Here is a 20143-nt window from a genome sequence, read left to right on the forward strand (position 1 = left end):
CCCTGTCTTGGAGTAATTAGACAGAACAGCCTCACTGCGCTCATTGTTTTGAGAGGCCCCTGAAAGAGCCCAACGGGCTCTTCGAAGAGACAACCATCATTAATACAATAGAGCACCTCAGCATTAACCCTTTCAAAGGTATGGAAATCAGAAGCTGTTGGCTCTTCTGACTTACAACTTCCAGTTGCTGGACCCCTGTTTCCCTTCTCCTTACAAGGGCTCCCATCTGATGACTCAGGAACAGCTGAAGACTTCAGGTGCTTCTGCTTGGGTCACCTCGAGATGCTGCAAGGAGTAATTTTCCAAGAGTGGGGGCTCAGCACTCCCCAGCTGTCAATCAAGACATTATCTTGTGCCTGACTCTTAAAAGGAAGGCACAAAACACCAGACTATTTATGAAATTATCATCTTCACATTTTATCTCTTTCATCTAAGTTTACAGAGGTTCACCAAAACGCAGCTGTAGAATGCCGGTATTGGTTGATGTTCATTTCCCCTCTCTTACCTGAGGAAAAGGATGCAGACCTATTGTTCTGACTGTGGCTGCCAGGAATCCAGTGCAGATCCCAAACCCCAGCTTCACTGACTGCTCCCATGCTAGCCCCAACCCAATAGGCTTCCCGTGACTACATTATGCACTACAGCTGTCCTGAAATTCTCAAATCCCAAACACAGCAATCCCCACCACTGTTACAGAGGTATAAGCAACAACCACAGTCTCCCTTACACTTGGCATTTGCTTGGTAGCTGCACAGATGACATATGGCAGGGAGTGGACTCTGTTTATTCTCCCAGATTTGCAATGCTAGAAAGCATAAAAGATCACGCATGTGGAGAAGGTCCAGTAAGAAGGTGTAATTATGAGTATCAGCAACGGACAAAGCAACCAAATGGAATCATACTGTATTTGTATCACAAACTTGAGAACAAAGTCTCACTTTCTATCAGAAACATCAAGTTGCTACTGGGGAAATAGAGGGGGAGAAGAGAGTGTTCACTCATTAAACTTTATTTTACTCTGGTGCCTGACTATATAATGGTGGTTAAAAAAAATGAGAAGGAAATAGAGCAACCTATTGCTGCAACAGGGAAAATATCTCTGCAGTTCTACTCTTAGTTTACTGCTTAGGTTTACCAAACCCTTTGGTTTACCACTGCAGCTAATCCACTCTCCTCATCTTTTTAATTATAATGCTGGAATACAAAGCTCTTACATAAAAAAGGGAAGCTGCTGCTTGGGGACCCTCCAAGGAGCTTCTGGGCAGCTGGACAGACCTGTCTGGTGGCTTGGGAAGACCATACTGCACAATTACACCCTCAGGCCCACAGCTGAGAGTAGAGGGAGTACAGATACCTTTTTTCCCCTCTCAAATCCCAGGAAAGACATGCATTCACACTTTGCAAGCAGTTTTGCCAAACATGTTCACATCAAATAACATCTTCAGCAACAGTATTCCTTAATCAATTTATTTTAAATAAAACTATATATTCCTGGCTTAAAATCAAACACTAGAATACTAAAAATGAAAAGTAACTTTCTTCAGTCTGCTAGCTTAACTGCAACATGAGAACTTTGTGGAACGACTTTTTTTTCCCATTAAATTTTGTCTGTCTTTTCAATACTTACCCAACTGAGATCAGAGCCACAAATTAATGAAGTAAATATACTCTAAAACAGGGTTTCAAAGTCATAAAATGTTAAAGAACTTTATTCAGATCTTCACCTTCTTTGGATCTGGCTTAGTAGCGTGTGACTTACTGAAATAACAGAGCACATTGTATAAAGCCATGTGGAATGTATTTATAGTACATATAGAACCAGAAAAATCTTTCATAAGCATATGCATCAGATTTTTGGCACCATGCATCCTGCACCAGAAATAAGAATTTGGCCATAGATCTGATCAGCAAACACTTATCCGCCTTTCTCTATTGTGGCTATAGTCAACCAATGCAAAAATTAGAGTGATTTTCTTTTTTTCAAAACAGGGCTCAATTCAGCTGCATGTTAAGTACCATCACTGATGAAATTCCTTCTGCATTTTTTAAAGATGGATTTCAGTGGCCTACAAAACTGGCTGTCTTTTGTAACACCGCAGTTAATAGCCAAAACTTCTTGTTACCTTATTACTGAGAAGGTCTCCTAAACCACCTTTAAATTGCACACAAGGCCAAACTTATCTAAAGGTCACATTTAATACACCATACGCCTATTCCAACAGATTTCTGAATGGCTGATGATATTAATTCCTCAGGTAAATAAAACAAATAATTCTATTTCGCATTGCTAATGCCAGGTGTTTATTTCACCTTCTTACATGAGTATGCTCCTGGGACAGATGTAAACCAATTCTGATTGCTAGCAATGAAAGCACCCTAGGATAAAGCTGGCTGAACTCACTGATGATTTCAGGTCTTTGCAGTGATCTGCTGAGACATTTCTGGGATTCGGCCAGAAGCTACAGCATTAGTTCCTGTTATTTCAAGAAGGTGAAAAACAGTAGGTGGTTAAGAGCCATTTCAGTGTGAATTCAGATGTTTTCTGTAGTGAACTTCTGCCACCAGTATTTTGATGCATGGTTGGGAAGTTTTGCCAATTTATAAGTGCAGCTCTGCAAAGAATTCTTTATCAAAAGGATTCAGCTGCAAACCCGTGCATTCTTCTAAACTTTAATGCCTGACCCCTGTGCAGTGGATATTCCCTAGTCATCCTGAGCCCATGTTTTCTCCTCCCTCCCTTGACAGATCGCATTAGCTAAAAAAGCAATTAACAAGAGTACATACAATATGTGCACGACCTTAAAAACACACCAGTATCATTACAGACAAATTCTCTGTTCCACAGTCTCTCCAATGAAGAGTGTTCAAGTGATGATTAACCACCAAGCTAAGTGTTCAGCTGCAATCTCAGACCATTTTGAACGGTTTTTGCCCAAGGCAAACTAAAGAAGAAGATTAAAAATACCCCTCCCAAATGGATTAAATACCCAGTTAACTGACCATCTTTAAGGTCATTACAGCAATAAATAATATCTGTATATACACATATATATTATATATATAAAGGGAAAAAAAAACCCTCAGACAACCTTCCAGAGGATTACTTCAACATTTTTGACTTCAGAGAGACTGAAACTGATTCTCTTAAGCAACCAGCTTTAGCCTAAATCAGAACTCACATCTCCACCAATCAGAAAGAAGCTTTTTCAAAAACTTATACTTTCCAATAGTTATATGGGCCTTAATCCTCTTGGAAACAGTTTTAGATCACTATTCTGGGAGTTATTAGGTTGGAAAACAGCTTCTAGGCAAATGATGCTATTCACAAACCTTTTACACCAGAAATAATGGTTGGATTATTTCTGCCTCAAAAGTAGTCTTGAGGTCTGATTTCTGATTTTCTTTGTATTTGATGTTCCTGAAAAAAGACACAGCTATTTGCTGTTAAATAATAAAATAATAACAATATAATAATAATGACAACAATAATAATAATAGCAACAGTAATAAATTTTGAATACATAAAAGTAATTTTAAGAATTATAATGGCAGTAACAAGAGCAAGTTTGGTTTTTAAGTGGAAGTGAAAAAATAATATTTTATCTCGTGACTTCCAATGCTCTTCTATGTTTCTAATGCTTTGGTGTTTCCCCGAAATACGAGTTTCAAAGGGCTTTTACAGATCTTAATTTTTTCCTCATGTTTTCTAAAGTGTTATTCCTTTTTCTTATCCACTGGCATCTCACAGCAATAGGAAAATAAAAAAAAGAATAGTATATTGAAGTCTGCTCTTTTGGCAGCAATTGACAGAAGGGTGACTACACACCCCTGAGTCTGGGAGTACGTAATTTCCAGGACCTTTGAGAGCACTTGCTGTTTCCCTCAAAACTTATGCTTTGCTTCCATCTGCCAATGCTCTGTAGAACAGGCTGACCAGGCAGCTGAGCTCACAGAACCATCATCAGGTAATCAAGATATTTGGAAATACAGAATTATCTCAAGACTATCTTTTTTTTTTTTCTAACTTGAGCACAGGAAGTAGATGGGTAATAAGTAGTTCAGTATTTCCTCCACCTCAGATAGTTTTTCTTTTTTTCTTGGAAAAAAAAATAAAAATCATGTAACTTGAATTTTCAGTAAGAATACAGATATTTTAAAACTTCATTAATGACACAAGCCAGCCTTTTCCTCATATTACATTTTTCTCAATGCTTGCACATACAACAACAAAAGAAAGACAACCAGTCATGGAGATATATCAAGTTGATTTTGCAATCCTGCTACTAGTTCCTACTGTTATGCAGGTCTAGATCTCTGACACATGCATCTAATGGAAACTATGGAGTTGGTGCAAGCCCAAAGCAGCCCCAGGAATTGGGAGCCTGCAGCATTCTGAGCACTTCCACAAGCCCCTCCACATCTCCTCTCTGTTTGTTAGCATTAGTGGGGTATAAACAGACACGTTAAGAGTCCAGCCCAAAAGCTCTAAGTCCTAAAGGCTCTCATGAAAAGTTTGCCACTCTTCCATTTCATAGTGAAAGTGTAAAACACACACAAAAAAAAACAAAGCCCAAACCCAACCTAACACATAACCAAAACCTCACCAAGCCCATAAAAATTAATCTGTGCTACACTATGAAGTTTGTTTCCTTAAAGCAGATCAAATACTGACATTTCAATGGCAACTTTTCCCCAAGTAACGACTTCAGGATTTACCCCATCACTTTTACTTATAGATGTATATTCATGTCAAGTACCCACAATCTTCTTTTTCTCAAAGAAAATAATTTAATTAAAAACTTCAAAACCTGCTTTCTGTAAACTAGTTATTAGTAAATTTTCATCCATTAGTTCTTACCCTGAAGATGGCAATTCTATTCTCTGAGGAACAAGGGGATCATAGTGGGAGAGCATCACAAAAACTGAGGCACAAAAAGAGCAGCATCATCTCTGACTAAATGTTTCACTGAGGAAGTGATATCACAGAATACGGTGGGCCAATGCATTCTGTGATATCACTTTCTAAAGTATATTAAAAACTTATTAATTTGCCTAGATGACAACTTCATCATCATTGCTCAGGAAAAATCCAAAAACCTACAGGAAAGGCCTTCTGAGGTTATCAAAAGCCAAAGAGACATAACATAATTAAAAAGAAGAAAAGAAAAAGAATTGTTTCATTTGTTGTTCTTAGTTATATTAGGAATAAAACACAGAACTAATGTAATAATGTATCCCAGCAGTTCAAATCTTCTAATTTATGTAGAATGGATTATTACTTAGACAATCTGACCCTGGGCAAAACTTCCTCAGTTGAGAAGATTTACAATCTAATTATGCAGGAAGTTCTGCTGAGACAGTTTGGGTGCAATAGGCTTCTATTACATTAGCTTAGCTAAAATTGCTGCTTCTTCGCTTGCTTGGTGTTCCAAGTACTCATATGAAAACAGAAAATCTTTCATTCATATCCTTTATTTCCCTTTAGTTTTTATCACCATTACTGTATGCAGAAGCACTCGTTCTCAACCACAAATGGCAGCAAGAGGCTGAGGCTGTTAATGGTAAACTACAAGCTGCCTCTCAGGCTTTTGCTTTGGATTCTGTTTAGTGAACTGACTTTAAAAAAGGACCATCAAAGTGCTTTTCATAATTTTTACAATGATAGTTGCTGGGTTATTACTCCCCTCCCCTATTGCAAATGACCCTGTAGAAAGCCTGAAGCTGAAATCTGTTTCTGTACTCTTTCTTTTTCATCCTGCATACACGAAACTAGTTTATTTTTGTAAGGTGGCTCAAAGATGCTTTGCTGCTGCCTCAGACACCTGAATATTTTTAGCAATTTATTTCATTAGATCAAAAAAAGATCCCTCAACATATACAAAAATAGTGAGAGTTGTAGAGAAAAAGATGGGAAACTTAGGACTAACATAATCCAAAGTCTCATTTTTTTTTCTCCTAGATATATTACTGTGTATTGACATAGTTGAATATACAGATTTTCCTATATTAACATAGATGGAGAAATTGGTGCCTTTTATTCTTTACAGTAAGTGTTTTGATTTCAAAAGGCCAAAGGATCATGTCACGGCCTTAAGTCTCGATAATTACCATGTGTAGTAATGCACATTTTTATCTACAGGTGGCAGACCTTTTAAAATCATCTTCAATCAAATTCATTAGACATTTTTGTTGATACCACCACCCACATTAAAAAGTAAGAAACTGAAGCATAAAGTTCTAATTAATGCTGTTCAATTTTGAAGACAGATTTGTCAACGAAGTGTCTGAATTCTCAAAGGCTAGTGACCCCTCTCAGAATGAAAGCCTTAAAAAATAATAATAATGTTAATAAAAAGAAATCAGTTGCCCAGTACATGGTAAGCTTTTATTATTTAAAAATCATTCATTGACTCAGTAAAGGATTTCTTTTTTTCCTCTAAAGTAGTTTTGCTTCCTTGATCATTAAGCACTGGCTAGTGAATTAGTGATTTCCACTTTGATAAGCTTACTTAGAAGAGGGAAAAAATGCAAGAATTTCAACACTGACTTCTGGAAGTTAGTTAGAAAAGTAAATTATAAAATTTGTTTGTATCTGAATCAACCATCTTAAAATACCATGACTTAGACTGTCATCTCTTTTGCGTACCTAAGGCTTCACTATGCAGCAGAAAAGCACTGATTTACACCAAAGTATTATCAGTCAATCATGTAATCCTGCATTCAAACTCAACTGGAAATTTTGTCCCAGTAGGACAGTGGACTAGCCTTCTGCAGTGGAATAGCCTTCTGCATGTGGACAAAATCATGCCTAAATAGAGAAGGCTGTCCCAGGGTTTCATCTAAGCCCAGAAAGCCAACTGTATCCTGGGCTACATCAATAGGAGTGTGACCAGCAGGTCGAAGGAGGTGATCCTGCCCCTCTACTCTGCTCTTGTGAGACCTCACTTGGAGTATTGTGTGCAGTTTTGGTGTCCTCAACATAAAAAGCACATGGAACTGTTGGAACAAGTCCAGAGGAGGGCCACGAGGATGATCAGGGAACTGGAGCACCTCCTGCATGAAGACAGGCTGAGGAAGTTGGGGCTGTTCAGCCTGGAGAAGAGAAGGCTGTGTAGATACCTCATAGCAGCCTTCCAGTATCTGAAGGGGGCCTACAAGGATGATGCAGAGGAACTCTTCATTAGGGACTGTAGTGAAAGGACAAGGGGTAATGGGCTAAAACTTAAACAGGGGAAGTTTAGATTGGATATAAGGAAGAAGTTCTTTCCTGTAAGGGTGGTGAGGCACTGAAATGGGTTGCCCAGGGAAGTTGTGAATGCTCCATCCCTGGCGGTGTTCAAGGCCAGGTTGGACAGAGCCTTGGGTGACATGGTTTAGTGTGAGGTGTCCCTGCCCATGGCAGGGGGTTGGAACTATATGATCTTAAGGTCCCTTCCAACCCTAACTATTCTATGACTCTATGATCTAAGAGCTGCTCCAAAATCCTCAGTAACACTGGCTCTGGCTCTCTACTGGCTTCCACACCTTTTCCTCATTTCCACCCATGAAAATTGGACATAAATGTTACCTATCACTGTGGCTGCACTTCTAATCCTGATGTGGCAGCAACTGCCACTTCTCTTGGACAAATTTTTTATCTTGTCAGTAAATTTTAAAGAAAAAAAAACCACCCTCAAAAATCTTTTGATTTTACTGTTGTTTTTTTTTCTTATAAATTGAAATATAACTGTGAAGCAGCTTCAATGAGTTAACAGAGAGAAACTTAAAACATTTACACTGGAAATACACACACTGGAGAATATTCTTATTTACTATCCTATATACCCAATCCTCCCCCTCCTACCTAGTCTTAAAGAGTGGGTGAGAAAAATTGTGTACACTAATGTCTTTTGTGGTAACCTAGTAACCTTCTCCTTTTTCTCCACAAGCTCTTCCTTCAAGCCACACTCTTCCATGTTGCTAGCCCTCCAGAGTAATTGCTGTATGTCTTTATATGGTTTTATTTTCCTACCCAATGAAGGAAAGTTGGGGTTATTTTCAATCTTCGGAAGCTTGTAAACAGGATCAAACAGGAGCCCGGTCATCAGCAAGAGGAAGGCTAGAAAAATAAAAGCAAATGCATATCAACAATTTGATTTTATAAAGAAAATACACGCAAAACATGAAACAAAAGCCTGGGCTCTGCTAGACATCCCCCTCCCCATTCCTTTTTGTTTAGTTCATGAACTCCTTTTTGCAGAACAGAGGCTGGTGTAAATTAATGTGTGACCCAAAATATGTCACATGGAAAAGCTGCCATAGAAATATGTAATAGCAGAAAAAAAAAGGGATAAAATAGACATTATTAGAACTAAAGTGGCACCTCTTAATAAATCAATACAAAGATTCAACTAGGAGAAAGATGCGACTATATATTCCTGTTTCTTTTGAGTGTTTAAACAGCTAACCTACAATCACCAATTCTATTTTTATAGAACCAGCCTAACTTGCATGTTTAGCCTGTTTAGCACAGTTAATGGTGCGAGCATAGTACCATGAGCAAGAAGTCCTCTGCATCTGCCTCTATTCTCAGCAGTCACCCTGTGAATAGGAGGGTTACTCACACATTTACTCTGTGACTTCAACCCCTGCCTTGAGATTCTCTGAGCTGCACCTCCTGCACAGGTGATAGTGGCAGGTATGACAAAGCACAGAACTTCAATGACTAACATTAGACAGCATGACTTCTCAAACTTCACCTTGTCCTCCACAGTTCAGAAGTGCGATGCACACCACACCACCCTGGACACCCCTCAGTCGTGGCTGCTGCTGTTTTACCCCCAAGCCTTCAGCAGAGAGGGGGAAAGTGTTCTGTGGCACACGGTATACACGCAAGGGATGCACAAGGTAGGAGCTGGGACCCCTTTGCAGAGGCCCCTGACACTATTGCATGGAAGAGAGCAACTGGGCAGCTGGACCCAGGTGGCCCTGCCACAGGCTTTGTGCCTCTATTTATCTGGTTGCAAAACTGGGAAAATAAGTGTTATGTGACTCAAGTACATATAAAGGCAGTGATTCGAGACCAAAAAATCTCTAGTACTAATGTTATTTAGCTGAATCACATGAACACTGTTGCATAAACATATCTGAGACTATACTTGTGACATGACATGCCGAGTTCTCACAAGCCAAAGTCAGCACCATCTCAGGTGTGAAATAACTGCTGTCCTTCCAGTCAGGTTTTCCACCGCTAACCTGTGTTACAACCTATTAATATCAATCTAGTCTAACCAAAACAAATAATTTGCAGTATGAAACACATATTAATAAAAATCAGTAAGAATTTATTTTAAAACTACAAAACATACAGTCAACCAAATTATGAAATCAGTAACATCAATATATAAACCCAGGCACTTTCTCTACTGGTTTAGCTTGATAGAATTTGCCAGCCCTACAGTTCTGAGAGCATTCTGTGAAAAGCAGCAGCATGTAAGACTACAACCAAGTGCAGACTGGTGCATGAGGTTTCAGAAGACAGCCATCCCTGTTCATACTGAGCTCTGCATGCAGGCAAACTATGTGAAGATAAACCTCAATTTCCTATATTATTTTTGAGCAATAGATGGGCAAACAGAAATGTGTTTTGAAGTTTTGTATAGAAATTTCCTCAAACATGAATTGAGAGATGAACATTTCTATAGGCTTTTCCAAATAAATCCATGTTGAAGAAGGGGAAAAAAGTCTTCAGTGAAGATAAGTCATCAAAATTTCCTTTTACAAAAAAAGTCAAGATCTTCAGGTTCTATCAGACTACCTGATTACCAGCATCTCAAAGAACCAGAAAATATTAATTGCTTAACTCTTGTTACTTGGTTATCTTATTAAACATTCATCAACTAACTAGCATAATGTAAAATTTGTCCTTCATCTTCCTTCCCTAACCAACACATCATTAATATAACAGACACACCCCAGGAGCCGAGGAAGGAACCAGACCCACTCAATTCACATCCATAAACCTAGACATTTTTAGATTCTAGATTGCTGAAGAAGCCTTGCTCTCTATCTCCTTGTACTTCCTCAGCTATGGTCTTGAGCAGTGTGACAGAACCAGCAGAAAAAAAAAAAAAAGGACTTGTTGCTATGTGAAGAAACCTAGATCCTGCTTGCAATTAAATTCACTTTCATCTTAACTGTTTTCCACAAGATGCACCTAAGAAAAGTTATACTTTTAGCTCTTTCTTTTATTTTCTATTTCCAAAACATGTCCTACAATGTTTTCGTTTCTACAGAAACAGGGTTTGCGGACCTTGGGAAGACTACGCGGGCAGCATTCCAGAAACAGCAAAGACCTCTGTGTACAGGAGTTAAATGAATGGAAAAGCACAAAACAGGAGACTGAAGAAACCCTTTCCAAAAACTATCCCAGTATGAGAGAAAGTTTTAGGTATGAAGAAGTCTGAAAGTGTAGCACATTCTTATGAAGACTTTTACAACACTGTTATAGAGAGCAATACATCATATTCTGTATAATATAATGTGCTAAGTTTTAAGTATTGTATTATATTTTACTATAATGATATTTTTTTAGCTTTCCCTGTATTTTAATAGTGGCAAAAGCAGATCAACAACCTCCAAGACAGAAGTGATATATAACAACCTGTGACAATAACCTGTGACAATAACCCCACCTCAAAGAGGCTTCCACTGATGCAGTCTGCAAGTTCCTTTGTCCTATTCAACCCTTTGTCTCTTTGTTGAGGCCATCAGGAAGAAGTTGGAGAAAAATGTTGTAGTGGCTTTCCTGTGAAGATGTTAGCTTGTGATAGGTTTTTTAGAAAGCAAAGAGAGCAAAGCCACAAAATTACTCTGATCAGCCCTTCCACAGCAGGACTTTCTGAAGGCACAAGGGAAAAGGGCGGGCAGATGCCAGCCTCCATCTTCTGAATGCGGGCAGTCCCATAGTGGTGGTGGGTGGAATTTCATCTCAACTAACTAGGCTGGGTATGCACATAAGGCAATCTCATAACCTAACACAACCTTTGCAAAGTAAAATAAGGCTATTGCAAACATCTGCAGGATCTTTCTCAGGGATGAAAAAATAAAAAATAATAATAATTAAAAAAAATAATCAAATGCCCTGCTCTCCACCCAGTGTGCATAGAAACTGCAACCATTTACGGTCACTGTGACTCATGTCTCTCCACATTTCATCTCTGGTTAAAGCTGCTTCCAGTTATACACAGTGTGGTGCACTATGGTGAACAGGATGAGAGTAACACAGGAACATGATGTTTTCTGCATTTACTTTCATTTTCACAAGAACTTTCTGAGGTTTACAGTTGCTAGTTTTTAACTCTTCAAGTCTTAAGTGTGCCCATTAAGGTTGAGGTGAATCTGTGGAGCAACTAAAAGAAACTGTGTTGCTACATCTTCTGCAGATGAGGTCTTCAGCGTCTTGGGGTATAATCTAGCAAATTTTTAACCACTTTGAAAAAAAAAATAAAATGGTACATGTATAAGAAAAAAGCATAACTGTTTTTGAAAACCTGCTGTCTTCAGAGAAGACATTACCTGCTACTTTCAAACTATGAGCTCTCATTTCACAAGCCAAAATCTGATGCATGTATGGGCCCTTCAGAATATAGCTTTTGACTGCATGAACTAGGAAGAATCACTAGCTGGCTCTGGTTGTCTTTCCCCATTCAAAACTAGTCTGAACAGAGTGGGTTTGAGGTTTTGTTGCTGGTTTTTGTTTTTAAAGTCTCTTTTCTGCTAAAAAAATACCAGCCAGCTTGTGCACAATTACCTCCTCAACATCTACCTGTTCACATGGCTGAGCAATAGAAAAGTCCAGAGGAGTGACGGGTTTTGTTTTTTTCTTATTTCTCTCTTTATCCTTTTTTTCCTTTTTTTTTTTTTTAATCTATTTGCCAACCAGAGTCATTTATCCCCTATTAGATAAAGTATAATAGACTATACCGAAAGGGTCACTGGCCTTCCATTTAATGATATTGCCGGCACCAATCTACATTTTCCCGACAGTGTCCCTCAACACAGAATAAATGGCTGATCTCTTCACAATAACAGCTGATTTCTCTTTATTAAGCTAAAAAGGTCACCATTTTCTACGGCTGGGCCGCCCTGCACTATTGATAATTTTATGCATAAACAAATGGCAAATTTGTGCCACATAAATATGCATTAGCAATTACTTTTTCCTCGGGCAACGCTCGCCGCATGCAAATGTGTCCCTCACAGGGCCTGGTGGCTTTTGTTTTAGCTCTTGAACAGCTAAACAAAAGAGCACAATAAACAGTTTAAAAATTGTTAATCAATCGGAAATGCAAATGCAAAGGTAAATGGCAAGAAACTTGCCCAAACAAATAAAACTAAACCAAAAAAGCAAAACAAAAATCATACATGGAAATATATAAATTGAAAGGACTATCTGTTTCCTCCCCCCACTTGCATCTTCAACTTTGGGTTTTATTTCTTTTCAGTAAAGAGAGATAGCTAAGGTGCTCTTCTTTCAGCTGCAGTGGAGCTGGTGCTAGCATGGTCCCTATATGGGAGCACCCAGAATGTACACATGGTCAACCCATGTGCACACATTAAGCAGGACCCACACCTACATCCAAAGAAAGGAGCCAAAAGAAGGATGACTGAGGAAACTCACAGTGGTTTAGCTTTCTGTGATCACACATTTCCATCGAAGAATTTTAAAGAAAAGTTACATGTGAAAGAATCACTGAAAAAAGCTTAAGCATCTTCTGTAAGCATTGACTTAGGATTTCATTACTGGAAGTGCCCAGAAAATACCAACTTATTTGTGCCTACATGGAGATGTCTGTAGCAACAGCCTAATGAATGTTGTCACTTGAGAAAGTTGAACTACATATAATTTCCTTCACCCGGAGGTCAGAAAGCTTGATTTTCCCTTGTCTTACCCTTGGACTACTCATTTCCGACAGCAAGCCATAGTTGCATATAAGGTGCAGGATAAGGGAAAAATCAGGCCCAGATACTAAACTGGTATGAACACGGAAACCAAAACTGACAATTTTAGGAGAACTGATGATTGCTTTGAATTTTCACCTTCAACAGAGAAGCTTCAGCGCTGAGGAAAACCAAACATGACACCGTGATTAGTATCATTCGGAGGCAGGCTATTACACGTGGACAAAGAATCCAAAAGAATCCAGTTCAGTAATGCAGTAACAACACATTGTGCACAAACATATGCAAAGGCCAGTTGTATGACCCATCCAAGCAACCAGCCTTCTTTTCACATAACTTTCTCAGGCAGTAACTCTGTTTTCATGCCCTCACTTTCAGTAAGAAGGCATGAAATGTAGCCAGCAGAGTAAGCTGCAACTTATTGTTCAAATATGTATGAAAAAGCCAAACTTAAAACATGCGGCTTTATCTTTTGGTCAAACATAAATAAATAAATATATTATTTAAACAGAAATTGAACAGATTAATCGTGTACTTCAAGCATTTCTCAGATGGGGGACATAATACAGCAGGTAACCCACATAACACACATACACACATTTCTATGATGTCAGTGTCCAAGGTTGTTATTTTTAACAAATGGGAATGTTCCTGTCAATGCAAACATTCAGCTGCAATCCTACGTTTTTCCCACCCAATCAGCTGTCATGGAATGAAAATTTCACAGAATTAATTTCCATGAATTATACTAAAAATCAACAAGCTGATTTATTTTTTTTCTTTACTAATTAATTCAGTTAATTCCTTGCCTTTCAATTTCCATGGGTTTGCCTTGGATGGCTTTGTAAGACTACTGTACTTTAAGACTTTTGATTCCAAAAGAAACTGATACAAGTGTTAACAACTGTAGAGCCAGTGGTACCTGGTTTTAATCATTCTCACCCTCAGAGCACTCTACACATGAAGCAGTATAGTATATTGTCATACACAAGATGACAACACACAAGACAACACACAAGAAAATACACAAGATTGTCATACACAAGACAGGATCTGCCCTCACAAAGCAAAAGTCCTTATTTTAGCCTTTTAACCAAAAGCACTCCCACATCGCAACACATTTCAGCCACAAATCCACAACTTTAAATTTCTCTAAATGATCAATCAACATAATAAATGTGAGATACAGAAAACTCTCCCCTTGACAACAACTTTTCTCTGCTTTGCCCTCTCCATTATCATACACAAAAACCGGATATTGATAGCACCTCCTGCTTCGGGTAATTCAAGCTGGGTGTTGTACACCCAACAATTGTATACCAGTAAGAGAGAGCACCCTCAGATAAGACATGATGCCTTCTGCCATTGGCACTGGAGCTGCTGAGCAGCTGCTACTCAAGCATGCCCATGCAGTGAAGGGGTATCCACCTGATAGCATACACACTGCAAACCCCAAAGAGCTCAGAAATGACATATCACAGAAATTTGAATACCATTTTGTTAAGTTAAATGTGATTGAAAGACCAATGATTATACACAAAGTTCTCCTAAGGTCGACCACAAAGTGAAAAAAAAAGGCATGAGCAGGTATGCTAAAGCAAGATCAAATAAATTGTTTAAATGTCACTGCAAAGGTAGTTCTCACGGATGTCTCTGTGGCCAGTCTACTGCCATTAACATAGTTAGAAAGTCTGTAATAGGAAGAAAATTATTACTCCATAAAACATTCCTGCAAAGAAACACTACTGCAGAACTGAAATGAAAAGATGTAGCTCAATCTGTTAATGCCCATCCCACATGTGTGAATGTGATGAACATGGGAAAATGAAATGACTGTTAAGTCTCTGTTAACAGAAGCGTATTTTAAATAGTATACATGGATTGGTACCATGTCTTAACAAAATTTGATAGGGTTATTCATGTTAATCTCCCAAACCAGCAGTACCACTACCTAAACAAAACCTCCAAAGAAGATAACAAGGGTTGGTCATTTTCTACAACAGAGGATGGAGTTTTTTTGATGAGAAGTTTGCCACTTGAGAGGATGAAATAGGAATAGAGAAGAAATTATTTTGTCAAATTCAAACCCTCTTTCTCTCTCCCAATGAGCTCAGCTTCTACTCTTCTAACACCAATTTTCAATGAAAGTTATTGTCACTAATGATTCAAAGGCATTTTTTTCTTTAAAAAAGAGAAATGAGCACTCTCACAACTGCAATCTTCATAGAAACACGCTTTTAGTATCTGAGATTTAATTTTTCTTTTTGCTTTGTTTACAGCTTTCCTGGAAAGCTTTAAGACTAAAACTTTCTAATAAAAGTATCCTATTTCTTACATATTCCCAAATGTAAGAGTGAGTTTCTTTAAGAACTTTAATACTGAACAGAGCTATCACTGATAACGTCTAAATACTTGATGTATATATTTTTCTATGCTACGTAGTTGAAAAAAGATAGCTACATGACAATACAGTTGCAGACCCATCTGTATGATAGGCTTTTACAGTGATTTAGTCATATGCCAGTTCCTTCCTTGACACCATAAATAAAATATTATTAGATCATTACACACATGCATACAAACGTATACACACACTGACCTATGAAGACACTCCAAACAAACTAATTTCAGGCATTACAGATTAATCCTGTCCTCCCCCCAGACTAAGTATTAACACTTCAAGCTGTGTTCTTCTAATACAGCTACACCCCTTCTCTTTGATTCTCCATTCTTCTCCCTTCACTTGATTGCTTTCATTTGTTTTGGATTGGGAAACATCAAAAACTGTCAGCAAGAACTTAGCATTGAATTAGTATCAGAAAATTAGTATTTTTCCTAATTAAAGAAAATACGATGTTTTTGTTCTCCCCATCTCCTCCTTCCTCTCCCCTGCCCAACCCAACAATAACCAAAACATGTCTCTGCAATCAATCCAGCATCTGAAAAGCAAGCTGAATTTCTTCTTTCCTGCATTTTCACTACCAGTAATAACTCCATGATTAAGACTCAGCTGACAGTACACATGCCACAGAAGCTGAAAAAAATCCAGCTCACTCCTCCGGTAGCTGACTTGGTCCTGGCGTATGGGGGGAATTGGGGGAGACTTCCATCAGCCACATAAACATGACCAAAGACATTCACAGTAAGGCAACGGTCCCTGCTCAAAGCTACAAAAGGACTCGTCCTGGGCAGCTACAGACTCTCAGCAGATAACAGATTTAAGTATTCCACTCGAAATAGTAAGAAAAAATTCTGAAGGTTTCCATATGAACCCAGCAGAATTGACCAAATGTATCCATCTGTTCGCTTTCATATAAGCAATATGTATGCTGCCAGTATTGGACCTCTTCTAGGGCAGGGCCCTGGGACTTAAATTACATCTGCCACTTCCCCGGTTTACAGCAGCCTCATCAGCAAAGCATGAATTTTTTTTAAAGCCTCAAAATAGCATCCTGAGGAAACACACAAGAAAATGACTGCTTCTACATTTCTTCCCTTTTCTACCTGATGACTTTGCCTCAGTACCTAATATTAATATCAAATGTGATGTTCTGAGCTGAGAAACATGGAAGCACTTCAAGAAAGACTTTTAGTGTCTCATTTCCATCTCCTTAGCTCTGAAGGGACTATTTCATAAGCAAATTTGAACACCTTCAAGCAACTCATGATGAGAGTATCCAGAATCAAATTAGTTACCTCGCCTCTATTAAAACTGGCAAAGCAGCAAATCCTCATCCCTCCTCACAGTGTATAATCACAGATACAACAGGGTGAGTGGAACCTCAAATATGGCTCCACCTTGCATACCACAAACTTGAATTATAATAGTTTAATACAGATGTTTTTTGAAAATTGATAGTGCTGATGATGTTACTTACTTCATGGTTGCATCTGAAAAAATTGTCATAGCTGAAATTCTGCTTCCTTGAATGCAAAGCAGAATTCCTTACTTTAGCAACTGCAGCCCAAGCAACCAGTCAGCACGAGAAGCAAACCCGTAGTAAAAGGAAACACTAAATTTTGAGTAATGCACTAAATCTCTGTAATAGTCCTCTTCAGAAGGCAGAGTTTTCACCAATCAACACCATATATCCTCTGTTACACACTTTGTATTTCTCCACAGGTATCTACTGTAAGTATCGTCAGGAAGCACACCACTACTGGTCAAAACTTCACCACCAGAAATGCCACATTCTTAATTGTGGTTGGCCTAATACAACATATACATATATACATATAAGAAAATAAAAACCAGTGAGTGTAAACATTGAAAAACTGAACTGTTGTGGCTAAATGCATTACCACTTGTGACCTGAGACACACATCTTTTCTTTGGTCACCCTGGCTGTCAACTGACATAGCTTAAGCCATTCTTGGATGATCTTGAAATGTGCCTGGGGGAATGGGATTGTTGTGACTTGCCCTTTGCTACCACCCACCTGAATGTCATCCAAGTCAGGGGATGAAGGAGCTCTCAGTTAGCACATATGCAGGAGAGACCTGATAAAACTCAGTATAACATACTGAATGGACTGGCACATGAGGCATGATCCATCCTACAAAGCTCCTGTGTGCCAGCCCTATTGTGCAAACCTGCTTCACTCTAAAGGCTTCACAAGCTTCTCCTCCAGCAGCTCTTCTGAGCCATCAGAAAACTCCCAGATGTCACAATGGAAAGCACTACAAAGACTGTGAAACCTCACGCTTTTCTGCTTCCAAACTGTAAAGACTGGAGAAGCAACCTGATTCAATATAAAGAGCTAAAGCACAGAAAAAGGAGCACTGATTAAAAGGGGAAAAAAAAAAAAAAAAGAAAAAGGAAAAAAGAGAGAGCAGAAGCATAAGTGAAAATGAGAAAGACAAAAATAAGTTAGAATGCCCCACGGAACACATCAGCACTACCAGAGGACACTACCCCAACAACCTGGAGTAACTGCTGGACTTCTGACTGACTCAACCCATCTGTTGCTGTTCTCAAGTACTTAGCGGAAACACCTCTTAATGGACAGTGCGTGCACCACTAATAGCCTATTACCAGCAATTACTCCACCAGCTCAGGTGGCAGTGCTGCCTACTATCTGTAAATGACAGCTCTCTGATGACCTAAGTGAGAGGGAAAAGGCATTGGTGCTCTACAGGATAATCTTATTTTTCAGCTTTACATTATAAAACTCTGGTTAAAACAGGCTGAATATAAGTGAGCATTCAAGTATTAAGTATTATATATTAAGTATAGTATTTTGTAATTAAGATTGTACAATCATTCCCAATTTAGCCATTGAATGCATGAGCTAAGATTCAGTGTTTGTGCATATGCATTGCGATACTCTCTAATTACATGATCACATTCCAATTTTTTTTTTTTCCTAGAAGGATATCACCCAAGAACAGCCAGCTCTGGGAATGAACATGAGTTGCATACTTAAAGACAAAGTTGCCTGCTGGACCATTAACTCTTTCATTTTAGGTACTGCAACATGAGATTTGAAGGCCTCAAATTTGCAAGCCAAAAGAAGAACAGTTTTGCAGGAATCCAAAGTCTTTACAGGAAGCCCTTAGTTATACATGCCCCACTTTCTGACCTGGTACACCTGAACATATACTTGCGGATGCCATATTTTGCAGTTAACTGATGCTATATTTAAAATATGCAAACAGCTATAATAAAGTGAGTACAACACTCTGAAAAGTCAGATCTGACTTCAGAGGAGTACCTCTGAAGACTTGTAGGGAGAAGTCTAGCCAAACAAAACTTTTCATTTCCCTCTCTCTACTAACTGAACAGAGGCCTTCAGAGAGGAGCCTTGCTGCTTAAGCTGGATACCTTCTCTTCAGTTACCATAATGGAAAAACTAAACAAAAAGGCTAACTGTATCTACCTGTGATCAACCACTCCACTGAAAGCCCAGTCCCTCTTACTAGCCTACTCCCAAACCAGCTTGGTGCCTGACTTGCCATGTGGTTGCTGTCTCCTGCATGCACAGTAGCTTCACTTCAGAAGGGTAGAAAGTGTTTTTTGTCAGGGTTCTCCTAAGCCAGGTGGCAAGGGCACTTCTCTGGGATATGTGGGTTCAAACACTTTCAGGTGATCCAGAAACTTCCCAGACAAATAAATATACAGAATTAAGTGACTTAAATAAACTGGATTGTCTCCAGGATTTAGGTTGCCTGTTAACTACATAAGTAGGATTTTGGTGAATTGGACTGTTTTCTTCCCCTTCATAAACTTTTTCTCTTATCTGTAAAATGGATAAGATCCCAACAAGGTGGATGTTGTAAGAATCAATAAACATCTTTACAATATAGATGTAGCAGTAATGAACATCATAGAGAAGTCCATAGGAAGCTTTTGATTTTCACATGTATTTATTATATCAATAATATTATGAACGTGCAGTATTTAAGAGAGGGTTTGAAAGTGTGCAGAATATGCTGGCCACAGGGCCATACAAACAATAAGGATTAAAAAAAAAAATTGAATATCTTCTCGTTCTGTCAGCACCATCATTTCAGTGGTCTGATATGCAATCATGTAATTAAAGATAGTATCATAATGTGCATATGCACAAAGGGGCTGAATTAAGGTTGTGCAGACAAATCTAATTCTGGCATTTCGTATGCTTTGAGTGCCTGACTTCACAATCTTTGCGTTCATTTAACAAACAGTTTCTGTGTGTAATACCATACATTATATACACGTGTTGGTAACATCTTCCATATTGCTGCAAATTCTGATTCTGTAAGGTATGTTTACACACATACGAACACACATACTGAAAAAGCAGAACAATATGCAGCCATATTCTGGCCATTGCCCTTTTCTCCTTTGGTAGCATATTCTCACCATTATGTTTATCACCATCAAGAATAAACTTTTCAGGGGTACCAGCAGTTAAAACGTTCGTTTACCTTTTACTTTTAAGTACATGGTATGTGTACCAACACTTCCAGCTTCTTGCCCACTGCTAAAAAACATTTTAAATAGCACCTACCATGCATAAGCCATTTGTGGGTCAGAGCACATGTGCAGAAATATCTGGAGCCCGAACAGAGGTTCTCCTGCTAAGAAGATCTTGCAGAGATGACCACACCTTGGTGTTTTAAGAAGGCAGGATTAGAGCAGACGTTGCTTTTGGCCCTATGCTACACATGGCTCATTAAGCTGCTGATGGGTGCCCAGAAGGGCTTCTGTTCCTAGGGC

General features: G+C 38.7%; 1 protein-coding gene across 6 annotated transcripts in view; it reads right to left on the reverse strand.

Moving 5' to 3' along the window:
- Positions 1-20143, reverse strand: part of SOX5 (SRY-box transcription factor 5) — a 645963-nt gene that overhangs the window by 477007 nt on the left and 148813 nt on the right. For all 6 annotated transcript variants that reach the window (XM_061444585.1, XM_061444584.1, XM_061444586.1 and 3 more), the window contains exon 2: positions 8012-8098. The gene's annotated coding sequence lies outside the window, so the exon portion shown is untranslated. The remainder of the gene's footprint in view (positions 1-8011; positions 8099-20143) is intronic.

Source organism: Pezoporus flaviventris, unplaced genomic scaffold, assembly GCF_033815535.1.
Source record: "Pezoporus flaviventris isolate CSIRO_AGI_PZ_B2104156 unplaced genomic scaffold, CSIRO_AGI_Pfla_v1 ptg000002l, whole genome shotgun sequence".
In the NCBI taxonomy this organism is placed as follows: Eukaryota; Metazoa; Chordata; class Aves; order Psittaciformes; family Psittacidae; genus Pezoporus; species Pezoporus flaviventris.